This window comes from Emydura macquarii, unplaced genomic scaffold (assembly GCF_026122565.2).
Source record: "Emydura macquarii macquarii isolate MOO-44397 ecotype Brisbane River unplaced genomic scaffold, CSIRO-AGI_Emac_v2 contig_2184, whole genome shotgun sequence".
Lineage (NCBI taxonomy): Eukaryota > Metazoa > Chordata > Testudines > Chelidae > Emydura > Emydura macquarii.
Genome location: NW_027132321.1, coordinates 3479478 through 3493748, shown reverse-complemented (window position 1 = coordinate 3493748; position 14271 = coordinate 3479478). Strand labels below are relative to the sequence as shown.

Here is a 14271-nt window from a genome sequence, read left to right as displayed (position 1 = left end):
CGAGCGATAAGAAAGGCGCAGCAGCAGCAGGAGGAGGGCGAGGTGAGAGGTCAACGTAATATTTACCCAAACGTCACCTTTCACTTTTGCACGGCGGGGAAGTCACTTCAAAGCAAGCGAAGGGCTGCAAGACACATTCCCAGTCTGCTGAGGAGGCAGCACTCAGATGAGCACAATAGAGCCACTTCCAGCCCAACTCCTATCTTTCCCTCTCTGCTGCCACTTCTCGGCCTCCCGCTCTTCCATACAAGCCCTGACCAGTCACGGGCCACCATGAAGCTTGGGCTGCTGGGCTCCAACTACAACGCTGCCAACTCTGACTCCCCCTTCATTTTGGAGCAGTTTGAAATTTGGGGCTAAAAATCTCGTCCTGCTAGCAGCCCGGGCTTTCCGCAGGTTAGCGTGCACAGTGCTGGATGGGAGGCCAGGAGAGCAGTCAGGATCTCTGGAGAGCTTGCAACTCCCACTGATCTCCAATCGCTCATTGCAGTTCTAGGGGAGACGTCAAGGCAGACAAGAGGCCACCCCACAAACGGGCCTGTCCTTCAGTGCAACGTTTTTAAGGCCCTCTAACGCTACAGGGCGCACACTATGTGAAATCAGCATAGAAACGAGTGGGTTGGACGGGGATATACCACAGGTAGGATTTTTAATTTCCTGGCAGAGATCTCTCATTTGGTGACCGACCACGGGCTACTGAGCAATGTGTCTGAACATCAAGCCTTTTATTAACACACTGTTAAGGCAGTATGTTTGTGCTTAAATCAGGACGACTCCGGGCTTTGATTCCTGGCTCCAGCAATGCTTCACTCTGAGAAACCCACCGCACAGTGCCTCAGTTTCCTGGTCTGTAAACCAGGGATAGAATTTACTTGTCTCCTACAGCTGCGGAGGAGACGCTTACTATATGTAAAACACTTTAGTATTGGATAAAAGCTATGAGAGAAACGCCAGAAATGATTAACAGTGCCCAAGGCAAATCATCACTTCAACATCGTCCTCCAAGGTGTCACGCTCAGAGTCTCATCATCAAACCTTTCAGTGCCTTGCAAACACAGGACGAGCTCTGTCAAAATAAAGATGCCCGGCCACCAGGCATGATACCAAAGCCACTTGGAACTTCAGACACAGCGGGGATAGAACTCACATCCTCGCATCCCAAAGGCATAGGGCACGATCCTGTCTGCTCAAGGAGAACCTCCATTGGCTCTTAGCCCCAAAGGACTATGACACATAGCTGAGTAAGTCCAAGTCCATCCAGCTGGGCAGTGGTGAACACACACACACACACACACACCCCCCCCCCCCCCAGCCTGAAGGATGCCAGCTATGCTGGGACAAACCCAATGGTTTGGCTATTTCTGCACAGATTGCAAGCCGCTCCCTATATTCCAGCTACAACAAAATGGACATTTTCACCTGAGCAGCCTTTAATCTCCTCTGTAGATTGCTGGTGCTCTCCAGACGAGAGACCAGAGAGAACACCTCATTTGCTTTCCCATCGCAGTGGAACAACATACATCTGCATCGGGCAGGATAGAGGGCCTGGCTAACAGGGCTCAGCCAGGCTCACTATCACTCTTCCTTTTAAGATGATCTGGACTTTTTTTTTTATAATGTGACTCGGATGCCTTTTATCTCCTGTTCTGAATGTAATTTTAGTCCAGGCAAAGCAGGATTAAACTTTCATAACATGATACATTTATCTCGCTTTTCATCCCCTCTCCCTCCCACCTTCAATTTCAGCCAACGAGAAGCAGAGATTACACCGAGAAATATGAGAAGGGATATATCAGATCAGAACAAGGGAGCCCACTTTTTTCTCAGCACCCTGTCTCTGCCACATACCATCCCACGGAGCAGCCAGAATCACCGTTTAGGCCGCAAAGTTAGGCTAATGATTACTTCTCAACCCCACTGAAACGCAAGGATGGATTATAACTCAGACAAAAGAGCCAGTGGAGAAGATTAGATTAGAAAGGCACATCACTGATATATGTTATGCTTGCTTATTTCATCTTTAAAAAAAAAGAGTCAGTCATGCTAGAGCAATTTTACCACCACCTGAGAACATTTCGCCACCTGTATTCAGTCCACAGCAGGGGAGGCAAAGAAACCATGCTGAGGAGATTCCAAGACTACCTCTCTCCTGGATAAAGGGAAATGTGGGGTTGGGTGAGTGTATGTTGGGGGATCATCAGCTACAGCCAGTCAGACTTGTCTGGGAATTTTTGAAAAGCAATAAAATCTGTCTGACTCCCCCAGAAGGGCTGTTTCCAGTAACAGACAGGGTTCAGCAAAATGGTGGGTCAAACTCTCAGTCAAATGCTGCTCGACTTAATGCCCCCTTTCAGCATAAGAGACCAGCGGTACACAAAGTGACGAGATGTCCAGTTTTAGTGGCTTCCCAAGTTAGAGCTGGTGACAGCTTGATGCCCTTTTCTCTCCTCCCACAAAAGCAGCCGTTTCGTACATTTCAGCCTGATCTGTAGGAGCCCCCTTCTAGTGGAGTGAGAAGGTATTTCAGGTGGCCCACAACCCATTCTCATGCCATCTCTGAGCAGTAACAGCAGCCTGCAAAATTCAGTGCAGTCGGACTCACAGCCCGGCCTGGGAGTGCATTATGTTACTGCTGTTTTGCTTGAGCTGTTTTTAAATTGCTTAGACTAAACGTGGATTTGAATGATGCATCCTCGTGTAGGGGAGGGGTGGGGGAGGAATAAAAATGAGAGTGGGATGGCGGAGGAGGAGAAAGCCGCTATCTAACAAACTGAGAATGAAAGAGATCCTCTTAAAATAACCCCAAAACTAAACTTTGACAGTAAAATCCCTCCACAAAGCAAAGAATGGGTGGCTGTTAGGCAGCTTTTTATCTCCCAGAAGCCTGGATTTGAGAACAAGGCTCAGATCACAAATGACATGAGTTTGATGTACTCAGTTTAGCCCTCTACCATAGATCTACTTCCTTAACAAACCTGATTCCCAATTCTGGAACAAAACTGGGTTGGGCTAAGGGATTAGCATGGAACAGCAGCCTTGCTACAGGTAGCGCAGCAGCATGCTGGGGGACAGCATCCCTGCCACACTCCCTTCTCTTTAAGAACACCCCACTAAATATATTTTTTTTCCTTTAGCTACGGAAAAAGAATCTGAATGTAAAACCCTTTTAGGCAGCAGCCTACACCACCTCCCAAGGTCAATATATTGCCTGGAATCTTCTTTTGTTCCCCTTTTCTCTTCTTTATCCTTGAAGCTTTCTACCAAAACACACAGACAAAGAACTTTCCACTGCCTCAGCCCAAATGCCTTTTAGTCTTGCAGACAACTGAGCGTGGCTCTCCTGGGGCTAGAAGTGCATGGCTCTAGCAAACCAAGGAGCAAGTGGACATACGCAGGTCACATGTAGGATGCTCCTGGCCATGATCGTAAAGGAAGCAGGGACTCAGCCATCAATATTTGTGGGCAAATCCTAGGAAAAACTTGATTGTACCTTCCCCCCCGCTTCCCCTCTTGTCCTCCTGTTCTTTGTTGTCCTCACAGCCTCCTAGTCAAGCTGGTTAAGAGATTAACACTCTAAAAACCACACATTTACTCTAATTAGCCATGAAATCTTTGTAACTAAGTGAAAAAATGTTTCCCTTGAGGGATTTTTGTCCATTCATCACTGTTTGAATTGCAGGGGAGACAGAGAGAGATGGGGGGAAAAAAGAAAATTCAGACCTAGTGAATTAACAGCGGAATGCCCAAAGGGGAAGCAGACTGCAACTATAAAATACAAGCACCTCAAAGGGGGACCCACTTTTCCACTGGCTGGCCAAATGGATGGTTCTGAATTATTTCTAGTTAACGGACTGTAACACAATGCTCCGGTCTCTGCATGATTTGGGCAGCGTGGCTAGCAGTCCCTGGCTCTCCCATTGGTAGTGATGGACAGAAGTACATTGTGTCCCCTAGGCTGCGTGTACAGACAGCTGTGTGCGGCTATACCAGGAGACAGCTGGGTAAGGAGGGAGATAGGCTAGAAACAGCCATCAAGCCCCTCACACCAGATTTTTAATTATTATTTTACTAAGGGAAAACATTTGAGAAGGGCTGAGGTGGGGGGGAGAGGGGGGGAGGGGGAATGGAAGCAAGGAGAGAATCTTGCCACAACTTGGAGCCATAAATATTTCATATCACCCGCGTAAGAATGATTATATTGCTGTCAGCTCCTTTCTTGTGTATTTTAAACATCTCACTGCCTTCCACTTTCTCCCCCGTTTGTGTGTTTAGAAATGTGAAAAGGGCACATCTCAGGAGCACCATGGGTCAGGCTCACCACGCTCCACCCTCCCGCCCCCCCTTAGAAAGGCCAGAGACAGAGGAAAGGAGGAAATTTTTCATGTGCTAAAAAAATGCCCCAGGGCCGGAATGGAAATGACAGGGGATTGGATGGACAGAGAGCTCGCTGCATCTCATGGAAAGCGATCACTCAAACAAGTCTGAGAAAGAGAGGACATTCTCCACCCCTACCCCATTACATGTTCATTGTTCGAGCACTACGGGGCCAATTAGAACAGCTTGATCAGTGCAGCATGGATGTGGACGTGGGTATATATTTTCCTGCCTGCGATGGATGCTGCTAACCCAGGCCTCCCTGAACAAAGATATTTCGAGAAGCGACCTGGTAACCTTTGGCATGCACCATGTTGGCACAAAATAGCAGACATGGCATTTCCTCTCCAGTCTTCCCTGCACACATACCCCACAGCACCCAGCCATTACCTCCCAAGCTTATCCATTACCCAGGTAGCAGGCAGAATGTGATCACTGGAGAAGATCAGTCCTAAAATCTGTCCAAGCCATCGGGTCATTCCCTCAAGACTTGCTTCAGGCTCCAGCTGGTTTCCAAAGCCAGCCTTGGAGCACTGAGGCTCTTACGGGCCAGTCAGTTGGAGACCTCATGCAGACCGCGAGAGTCACACGGCTTCCTGAGACACCAAAGTATCTGCCCCACAAACTGCATCTAATGTCATTTCCATTTAGCTGCTTCACAAGCCAGTTTGTCACATCCCAACGCAATTTGCTGGAGAGAGTTAAAGAGCACAGGGCCATTGGAGTCATCTCTTCTCCACTGTCACATACCCAGTTAGAATCGGTTTTCCCCCCCTGGCATCTAAACTCGGGGAAATTCTTCATGTTGTTCTGCTGAGGAGAGTTCAGGGTTAAGGGGAAGAGTAACACAGGGTGTGATGAAAGGCACCGGAGAAGCTATTCCTATCATGTTTGTGGATTCTGTGCAGATTCTAAACAGCATCTGTTACCTGTTCCCACTGCACAAACTTGTTATAAGCCAGGGGGAAACTCCACAAATAATTACATCAAATAAAGATATAAAGGCAATGAAGAGTAAATTGGGTTACTTTATCTTCTTGCAAGGAGCACAGCAGAGATGGTTAGGAGAGCGGAGTGAAGTGTCTGTATTTTGCTCTACAAGCCATTTCACAAGAGAAATTGTGCATTTTAGTTACTCTTCAGCTGAACCGTTTTCCCAAAAATCAAAGCTATTTCCTTCGGTTCCCTGAACCGCTCCTAACTATCGCATTACACTCCGAGCGGCGGGGAAACCGGGCACGGAGAGCGCAAACGGAAAACCTTATAAAAGGACGAATCTCTCTGTGTCTGAAAAAACAGATCAACATCTGCTCTGCACAGGGCAGCGATTTTCCGGGAGGCAGCGAGCAGTCTTTCAGCGGCAGAAGTAGGTCACTGGACTTAACTTTTAGAGACACCGGTATCAACGGGGGATGTCCAGCAAAGGAGAGCAGAGCGTCTCCCCCCTCTCCGCCCCCAAACTCAGCTAGGATCCAGCCGGCAGAATCGTTTCACCATTGACATGTCAAGCGCTAGACACAATGGGGGAACCCTCCGAGAAACAGGATTTGATAGCATCCTACCTGCTAACACCGCACCCTCTCTCTCCATCGAGACAATATCCTGAACTGCCGATCTCACACACACACACAAATTGTCCCCCCATCACTCACTCTTCCCTCTCCACGTCAGGCTAGCCCACGACACACCAAGTATCGGCACGGCTCGCCCAGAAGAAAGGCTGGCGTTGGACTCTTCTAGGTTACACTGGGCTCATGCAGCAGAGAGGACAGCGTGCCTAGGTGTCCTGTGTGTAGACACAAGCCTCCGCTGGCACGGGCCGGGGTTAGACGGGGCTGAGAATAGACAGCGCCGAGGATTTCTCTGAAGAAAGCGGAGTCATTATTTCTAACCCCGTTTCCCACCCGGCTTCCACGAGAGATTCGGAGAGTTTTCACGGGAACGTGGTGGGTTTTTTTTTTGGATATTCACGAGCACAGAGAGTCTCTCCCCCCTGCTCAATGGCAACTTTTTGCTAGCTCGTTTCCCTGGGGCATGGCCTCCCCCAGATCACCGCCCGGGGGGGGGGGGAACCCACGCCGCTGCGTTACAAGACATGTCCAGCACAGCTCGACTGAGGGACAAAATAAGGACGAGCCTAAAACCTGTGTGTGTGTGTTGGAGGAGGGGGGGGGGGAGGGGGTCTGGACTCTCCTTCGCTCTACCCCGAGAACGGGGAAGCGGAGCGGCGCCGGTCCCCGAGTGCCCGGTCTGGACGCGAAGACAAAACGTGTCACGCAGCAGCAGCAGCAGCAGCAGCAGCAGACGGGCCCGGACCGAGCCCCGCACCGCACACGCAGCCCCGCTGCTACGGGGGGGGGGATCTGCCTTAGCCCCCCCCAGCGCCCCGGAATGCAGCGGGTGCTTGTGTGCAGTGACCGGGGGGGGGGGGGGGGGGGCTGGTCCCCAGAGATGCATGCAGAGGATCAGGGCCGGGGGGGCTAATGCACGGGCTCCCCTGGCCAGCCCCGGCTGGGTGACTTACCAAAGCTCCAGGTCGGCTCCTGGGGGGGCGGGGGGAGCGGGGCGCCCAGCAGCCTCCCCCCGCCTCCACCTGCCGGGCACTAGCGGGAGGCGATCCGCGCCGATCCCGGCTTCACCCACATCCACCGCCCGCCGCCGCCAGCCGCGCTGCTCCGGATCAGCTGTTCCAGGCGGGCATGGCCGGGAGCCCGCGCCGCGCCGCGTTCAAATGGCCCGGCTGCCTATCCTCCGCCCGCCGGGCTTCCGCCCCTCGCCGCCCGGCTGCTCCCCTGCCCGGAGCCGGCTTCCCCTCCCGCCCTCCTCCCCCAGGAACCGCGGGCTCCGTCCCCCAGCTCCTGCCCGGCACTGGCAGCGCATCCCCCATCGGCGGCAGGCTGGGCTGAGCTGCGCGGCGAGAGCCTGCCTCCTGTCTTACCCGGGAGCTCATTAACATGCAGCCAGCGCCTTAACCCTTCGCCGGCCGGCCGGCGAGCCCGAGCCACGGGCCCTGCCCAGCGCCGGGGACAGCGGAGAGATCCAGGACAGGTGCTGAAACACACACACACACACACACACACACACACACACACACACAGAGTCCCCGGCCAGGGGCAGGGAGCTAGCGAGCATCCCCCCCTCCCCACGCCAAAGCGTGCACAGCTCAGGCCAGTTTTGCACAGAGAAGTTGGAGGCACCAGACGCCCCCCTGCCCTGCCCGGTGAGCCCCGCGTTGCAGAGGTTTCCCCCACCCACACACACACACTCCCCCACAGCCCAAGGTGGCAGGTGTGCAAACATACACCCTGCAGTTTGTAGAGGTACCTGGCAGGGTCTGATACGGGACAGCCCTGTCATCAGCCTGTTTCATAGAATCACAGAAAATGAGGGTTGGAAGGGGTCTCAGGGGGTCATCTCACCAGACCCCCTGCTCAAAGCAGGACCACCCCCAACTATATCATCCCAGCCAGGGCTGTGTCAAGCCAGGCCTTAAAAACCTCTAAGGATGGAGATTCCACCACCTCCCTAGGGAACCCATTCCAGTGCTTCACCACCCTCCTAGGGAAAAACTTTTTCCTAATGTCCAACCTAGACCTCCCCCACTGCAACTTGAGACCGTTGCTCCTTGTTCTGTCATCTGCCACCACTGAGAACAGCCTAGCTCCATCCTGCATGGACCCCTGTTTCGGGTAGTTGAAGGCTGCTATCAAATCACTCTTCTCTTCTGCAGACTAAACAAACCCAGTTCCCTCAGCCTCTCCTCATACGTCTTGTGCTCCAGCCCCCTAATAATTTTTGTTGCCCTCCTCTGGACTCTCTCCAACTTCCCCACATCCTTTCTGTACTGGGGGGCCCAAAACTGGACACAATACTCCAAATGTGGTCTCACCAGTGCCCAAAAGAGGGGAATAATCACTTCCTTCGATCTGCTGGCAATGCTCCTACTAATGCAGCCCAATATGCCGTTAGCCTTCTTGGCAATAAGGACACACTGTTGACTCATATCCAACTTGTCTCCACTGCAACCCCCAGGTCCTTTTCTGCACAACTGCTGCCTAGGCAGTCGGTCCTCAGTCTGAGCCATCCTGCAACCCCTAGTTATGTATTTATAACCTTCATATCTACTGCAGACTATTGGCTAGGAGATGCTGGCATTAACTAGGGAGTTAATGAGGGAAAGTGGTCCAGCACTCATAGAAGGGGGCATTCCTAGGATCTATTCTGAACTTGCTTTGTGAACTTGGGCAAATCAAACTCTTTAGCCCAGAACCTCTGTTTCGCCCTTTCTGCATTCAATGCAGGACTGTGGGAAGAGGAAGGAAGAAAGCAAGCTTTATGAAACATTTGCCTTCCCAATCTCCTAGTGGGTGCTGGCCACAACCCACCTCCTATTCAGGGTGCAAGCACAGAAACATTGGCACTGGGATTGCTTCCTAAAGGCTGTGTGCACCAGCATTCTGCAGGTCGTATGATGCCGGAATGAAGGAAAGGGGACAGCATGCACCAAAGAATTTGGTCATCTGTGCCTCAGTTTCCCCTTTTATGACACGAGGAGGGAACCTCACAGAATTGACATAAGACTTAATAACTAGCTTTTGTAAAGCACTGAGATTCTTGGGCCACAAAGAACTAGGCAAGTGTAAAAAATTAGCCACCGGCAAATGGGAACAGAGACCTAAAGCACCTCAGCTTCCACCATTCATAATCCACTCACACTGCGCAGAGGCCTGAATCCCCTGGGCTCTGTATCTACCCCTCTGAATCAAGCACATTCAGGCTGGGATCGGCAGCTGCTGATATTCCCAGTTCAGAGGCCCACCCGAAACATTCTGCCCCAACACAGCGTATCAATGAGTCAAAGGATCTGCACTTAGAAACAAGCCCCCCTCCCCCATTAGCTTGGAACAGGTCAATGCAGAAACAGCGCATGCCCCTCGAGACGAGACTAGTGTAACACACACTTCTTGGTGGGAGGGGGGGTAACACCTTAAAACCTTGGGGAAGCTACAGGCAGGCAGAATGCAGGAGCTCACTTGGCAAGTGAAGATTGTGGTCATCCCGTGCTCCCTGCCTGACACCAGCTATGTGCACCTGGTTTCCAAGTGGAGTTGAAGTTGTTGGCATTGGGCTATAAATCCCCCAGGGCCAGGTTCTCAATGGATCTCAGCAGCCACCATTCAGGACAGATTTTCAGACGCGCTCAGCTCTTCGGCTGCAGAAGTCGGAGCAATTAGAGTAAGAGTAATCACATCAGAAGCTGTTGGGTACTGAGCACTATTAAAAAATCTGGGCCCCCCCATGTCTTGGAACCTCCTAGCTGGGAGATCTCCTCTTGGCCCTCACACACCACCCCAGGTGCGACTGGTGTAGTTAGTCCATCTGGGCCCCTCTTTGCTCTAAGAGAAGGGTCTCCTAGAAGAGCAATCTCACCGCAGACAATTTTCCTTTATAATGAACTTCGCCTTTTGGTCTGAATTAACCCAACCTATTGTCCTCCAGGGCCTGGTGACATTTTAGGAGGGCAGCTGAAGAAGCTATCATTGAGGACAATGGATAGAGAAGGGGGAGTGATGTGGTTGGTTATTTTGTGTTATACCTCAGGGGGGCACTGCTCCTTCTTAACTATTTATTATGTGTCAGAAAAACCTAGAGCGTTCAGCCAAGCGGGCTCATCTATGTTCCATCAATAAAACAAACCTAGTCTACTTCTATTTAAAACCAACAGTCCCCGTTCTCCTCCTGAGGAGGTGTTCATTTCCCTCCTGTATCGGAGTCATGTACCACCTTCCCACACACACTGGTGGGTTGCCAGTAACTAGAGGGTTGCCAATGGGGACTTAAGGCACAGGGTGTAGTTTTGCCTTGTGTTATGTCTCTGGAAGGTAACCATGGCATAGCATGTGAAAGAGCCTGGGCGGGGTGAGCTCAGAGCTGGAGATTGACATTCTTTAGATAAGTCATCGGGGTGATTTAGCTAACAAACATCAGGCAAGACACTCATAGTAACTGAAAAGCAAATTAAAATAAAGAGGGAAGGGTACATACAAAAACAGCTGAAACTTTCAATCAGCTTCACTGCCTTAGGGAGACAACAGGCAGATCACCTAGTCACCTTCTTGGCGTCCCAGATTTTCCCTGCAGAGCTCCTCAACACGCACCTCTCAACACTAAACTAAGAGGAGCTGCCAAAAGCTCTTCTTTATTCAGCAGAGCCAGGTCACATGATTGCCTGGTGCTTATAGCCACAACCACACAGGTGTATATTTTAAACAAACACAGCTTCATCACTGACAACAGAAAGCTAGAGCCTGACTTGGCCGCCCAAAGGCTTCCCAGTCTCTACTTCCTAAGCCTTTTAATAAAGGAGAGACTTAAATCAATCCACACTTCTGGCCACAAATAAAGGAACACAATCAAGGGAAAGAAATTAACTCTCTACAATAGATTCTCTAGCTGCCCTCTAGTGGTAGGTCACATGCCTGCAGCTACAAACACCTGGGAGAGAGAGCTCAGGGGAGAGATTTTCCTTCTCTCTCTCTCTGTTCTCTCCCCCAGGAAAGTAAAAGCAAAACAAACTCAGTTATGTGCCAGAAAAGAACTCCGTCCTCTTTGTGGTGGGCTGGAGAGGGACAGGGCAGTCTCGATACCTCTCAGGCCCTGGGCTACCTTTTCCCCTTGCAGGAGTGGGTTAGGGGTGTGTGTGTTGTTTTTGGGGGTCTTTTTTTAGGCTGATGGAGGGTGGGTGGAGGAGAAGAATCATCCTGCAGACTTATTTCTGTTGCTTGCAGCTATAGTTTAAAGGAGCTTTCCAATTTGGGAAGGTGGGGGTTGTAAAAAAAACAAAAACAAACTGAACTCCTTCCCTGGGGACAAAGTCAGACAGTAGGTTGTAAGAACTCCTTTATGATGGGTCAGTTTCCCCCCTTCTCACATTTGCTATCATTCATGGAAGGATTTCCTTACATCCCCTAAAATTTTGCGGAGCATAGGAAGGTGAGCCAAAGGGCCGGACCCCATTCCTAGTGAGGTAAATAAGGCGACTCCGACGGACTTCACTAGGGCTTGGCGTGGACCCTGTATTGGGGATATTTTGATGTTCTGCAAGGATACGTCGGACACAGCTGTTTAGATCAGGAGAGTGCACAGTGCCTGCAAGGATCACGCCCTTAGCGAGCTCTGCTCTTTCATTATTCTGTCCCTGCCTGATATATTGACTGTCTCTTTCATTCACAGCAAACTGTACTAAATCCCATTACAAATACCAGCTTTGGTTAAATGCTCATCCGGCTAATGCAATTTCTCCTTTCACAGAAAGCCGTACAAGGCGGGTCAGAGCATCTCAATCATTTCTTTCCTCTTTGCAGGGCTGCATCCTGTTTATTATTTATTGGTGGCAAATTGTTTTCCTGGATGGAGGGTCTGTCTCCTGCTAATTATAGGATTGCTGATCTAGGGAGCAGCCCAAGAGGGCAGCAGAGGAGGCCACTGCATGATGCATGCGAGGAGCAAGGGTTTATTTTGGGGCACGAGGAGGAGCAAAAGAGCATTGGTCTGGGATGCACCTGGGCTGTCAAGGGTAGAGAACGGGCGCTGATGAATGATGCTATTTACATGGACCAGACCTGTGGCTATATTGCTTAAGGCACTAGCATGTCCTTACCTGAAACAACGATAGGGGAAATCCTCATCTGGATTTGTGTGTGCTCCCACCCCTGAAGCTGGCATGGACGAGTTCCTGGGGACCACAGGAAGCTCTTTTGGCATTGGAAGCATGCACTAAATATCAGTATTGATTGCGTGGAGTGGGGGTAGAGAATGGAGATGTAAAGGGATGTACAGGGAGAATATACCTATTTGTTATAGGGATTGCTGTTTGCCAGAGGCTGGGAATGGGATGCATCACTTGATGACCTGTTCCATTCATTCCTGCTGAAGCACCTGGCAATGGCCATGGTCATGGGACAGGATACTGGGCTAGATGGACCATTGGTCTGACCCAGTATTATATTATATTATATTAACGCACATGCTGCTTGTTTTTGTGTATGTGCCTGTATGTGCGTGTCTTGTGTGTGTTTTGTATGCATGCTGTCTGTGTATTGCATCTTTTGTATGTGCATATGGTGTGTGTTTTTGTTTTGTGTATGGTGTGCTGTGCCAGTACTTTGTCTATATGGTTATATGTATGTGTTTTGTGTATTTACGTACTATGTTTTGTGTGTGGGTTGTGCCTTTAGTGTGTGTGTGTATTTATTTTGTGCAGTTCCTATGCCTTCATTTTGTGTGTATGTGCATGCCTCTTAAGTGGGCATAGCTGTGCTTTGCATTAATGTTGTGTCAACTTCTTGTGAATATATGCATGCATATATTTGGTGTGCGCGCGTTTGTGTGTGTGTGTTGTGTTGAGTACGCAAGTAAAAAGAAAACCAGCAGAACTGCATTGCATGACATCCCTGGTACCGGCTGTTGTGCTGTGAGCCGAGTATAACCCACATTGCTATGACATGTGGCTGGGCTCCCAGCACACGCGGGAACGGTGTTTCACTCTTTAGCCTTTTCTCCAGCCAGTGCCTTGGCCTGTGGTGTTTGCTGCTCAGCCTAGGGCCTGGCATCTTACCGCCAGCAAAGAGAAGCCAGGGGCAAGTGGCTCTGGGTAATTTACAGGAAAGAAAAGAGTTGAATGGAGACAACAGACCACACGGCGCGCCAAGGAGCTGTCCCTGTTGGGAACCAAACAGGCAGGACCTGCACGAAGAGCAATAATTCACTAAGGCCTCTGCCTCTGCGGCCCTTTTCACCGGCGCTCTGTAGCATACAAATCCTACTTTCTGGTGCACTTTATACAGTAGCTTGGTTCTTAGAGCTGCAAATCAAGCAGGGCAGGATTGGAGTCCTTTATTGCTAACCACGAGCCACACTCCCCTTTCCTGCCCCTCTTTGTGAGCATCGCCACAGGGAAGAGTCTCTTGAACGTGCCGTTCTACCGCACCTGGCAATGGCAGCCCTAAAGCCTGCTTTAAACAGGAGTCCTTAGGTGCTGTAACGCTTGGGCTCCCTGCAGGCCAAGCTCCCTCTCTGTCTGACCAAGCAGGATTTGCATAAGGCTGGCTGGCCTCTGTCGAGGGTGTAGCCTGGGCTCCCCCAGGCAAGGGAAATCAAGTAGGGAAATGAATGAGATGCAGCGGCTTAATCCTGTGCTGTGTCTGCCTGTGTTGGCACAGAATAACTAACTGGGAGGGAGGGAGACAGACCGACAGATAGACACCCACCCCCCCGCTGGCTTCAATCATTCCTACTGGGAAAGGCAGGAATTGCTAGCTTGCCTGTGGCCAGTTTTTGTAACTTGCTTCTTGTGGAAGGTAAAGGAAAATGCTTGTCTAGATACAGGCTTGAAAGGGATTAGATTTTGATCAGTGAATGTCAGAAAACATCGATTCCACCAGACACACAACCTGCTGCAAAAAATATTTCCATCGATAATAATCAGAATTTACAGGGAGGCAAATTAAGAAAAAGCACTGTTTAAGCACTTCTTAGGGTTTTATTTAAGGATATGTCAAAATACACCAAGTACAGGTGACATTAAAAAATTATGTTTTAGCGGTTACAAAGCTTCATCTTTTTATATCTCAAGATCTACTGTCATTAAATAATGATTGTCGGACCCCTCCCCCAAATTTCCCACAAACAGGAGAAATATAAAATCAATAAAAAATGGGGGAAAATAAGCATTGATATCTGTCAAAATTATAAAAAACAGAAAACAAAAATCAAATTCTACAAAGCTTATTTATATACGGTCATGGTGCTGAGTCACCCCATCTCACACATCCACTGGATAGAGAGGTGTGTCACATACACAAGCCAATAGACATGCACGAGAGTTGGGCCTGAATC

At 50.1% G+C, this 14271-nt stretch overlaps 1 protein-coding gene across 12 annotated transcripts in view; it reads right to left on the bottom strand.

Moving 5' to 3' along the window:
- The window catches only part of PLXNA2 (plexin A2), a 349352-nt gene that overhangs the window by 280607 nt on the left and 54474 nt on the right, over nucleotides 1-14271 (bottom strand). The window contains exon 1 of one of the 12 annotated variants that reach the window (XM_067558831.1): nucleotides 6899-7151. The exons of the other annotated variants lie outside the window; for them this stretch is intronic. The gene's annotated coding sequence lies outside the window, so the exon portion shown is untranslated. Of the gene's footprint in view, nucleotides 1-6898; nucleotides 7152-14271 lie in introns of those variants that run through there. 12 annotated transcript variants of the gene reach the window in all.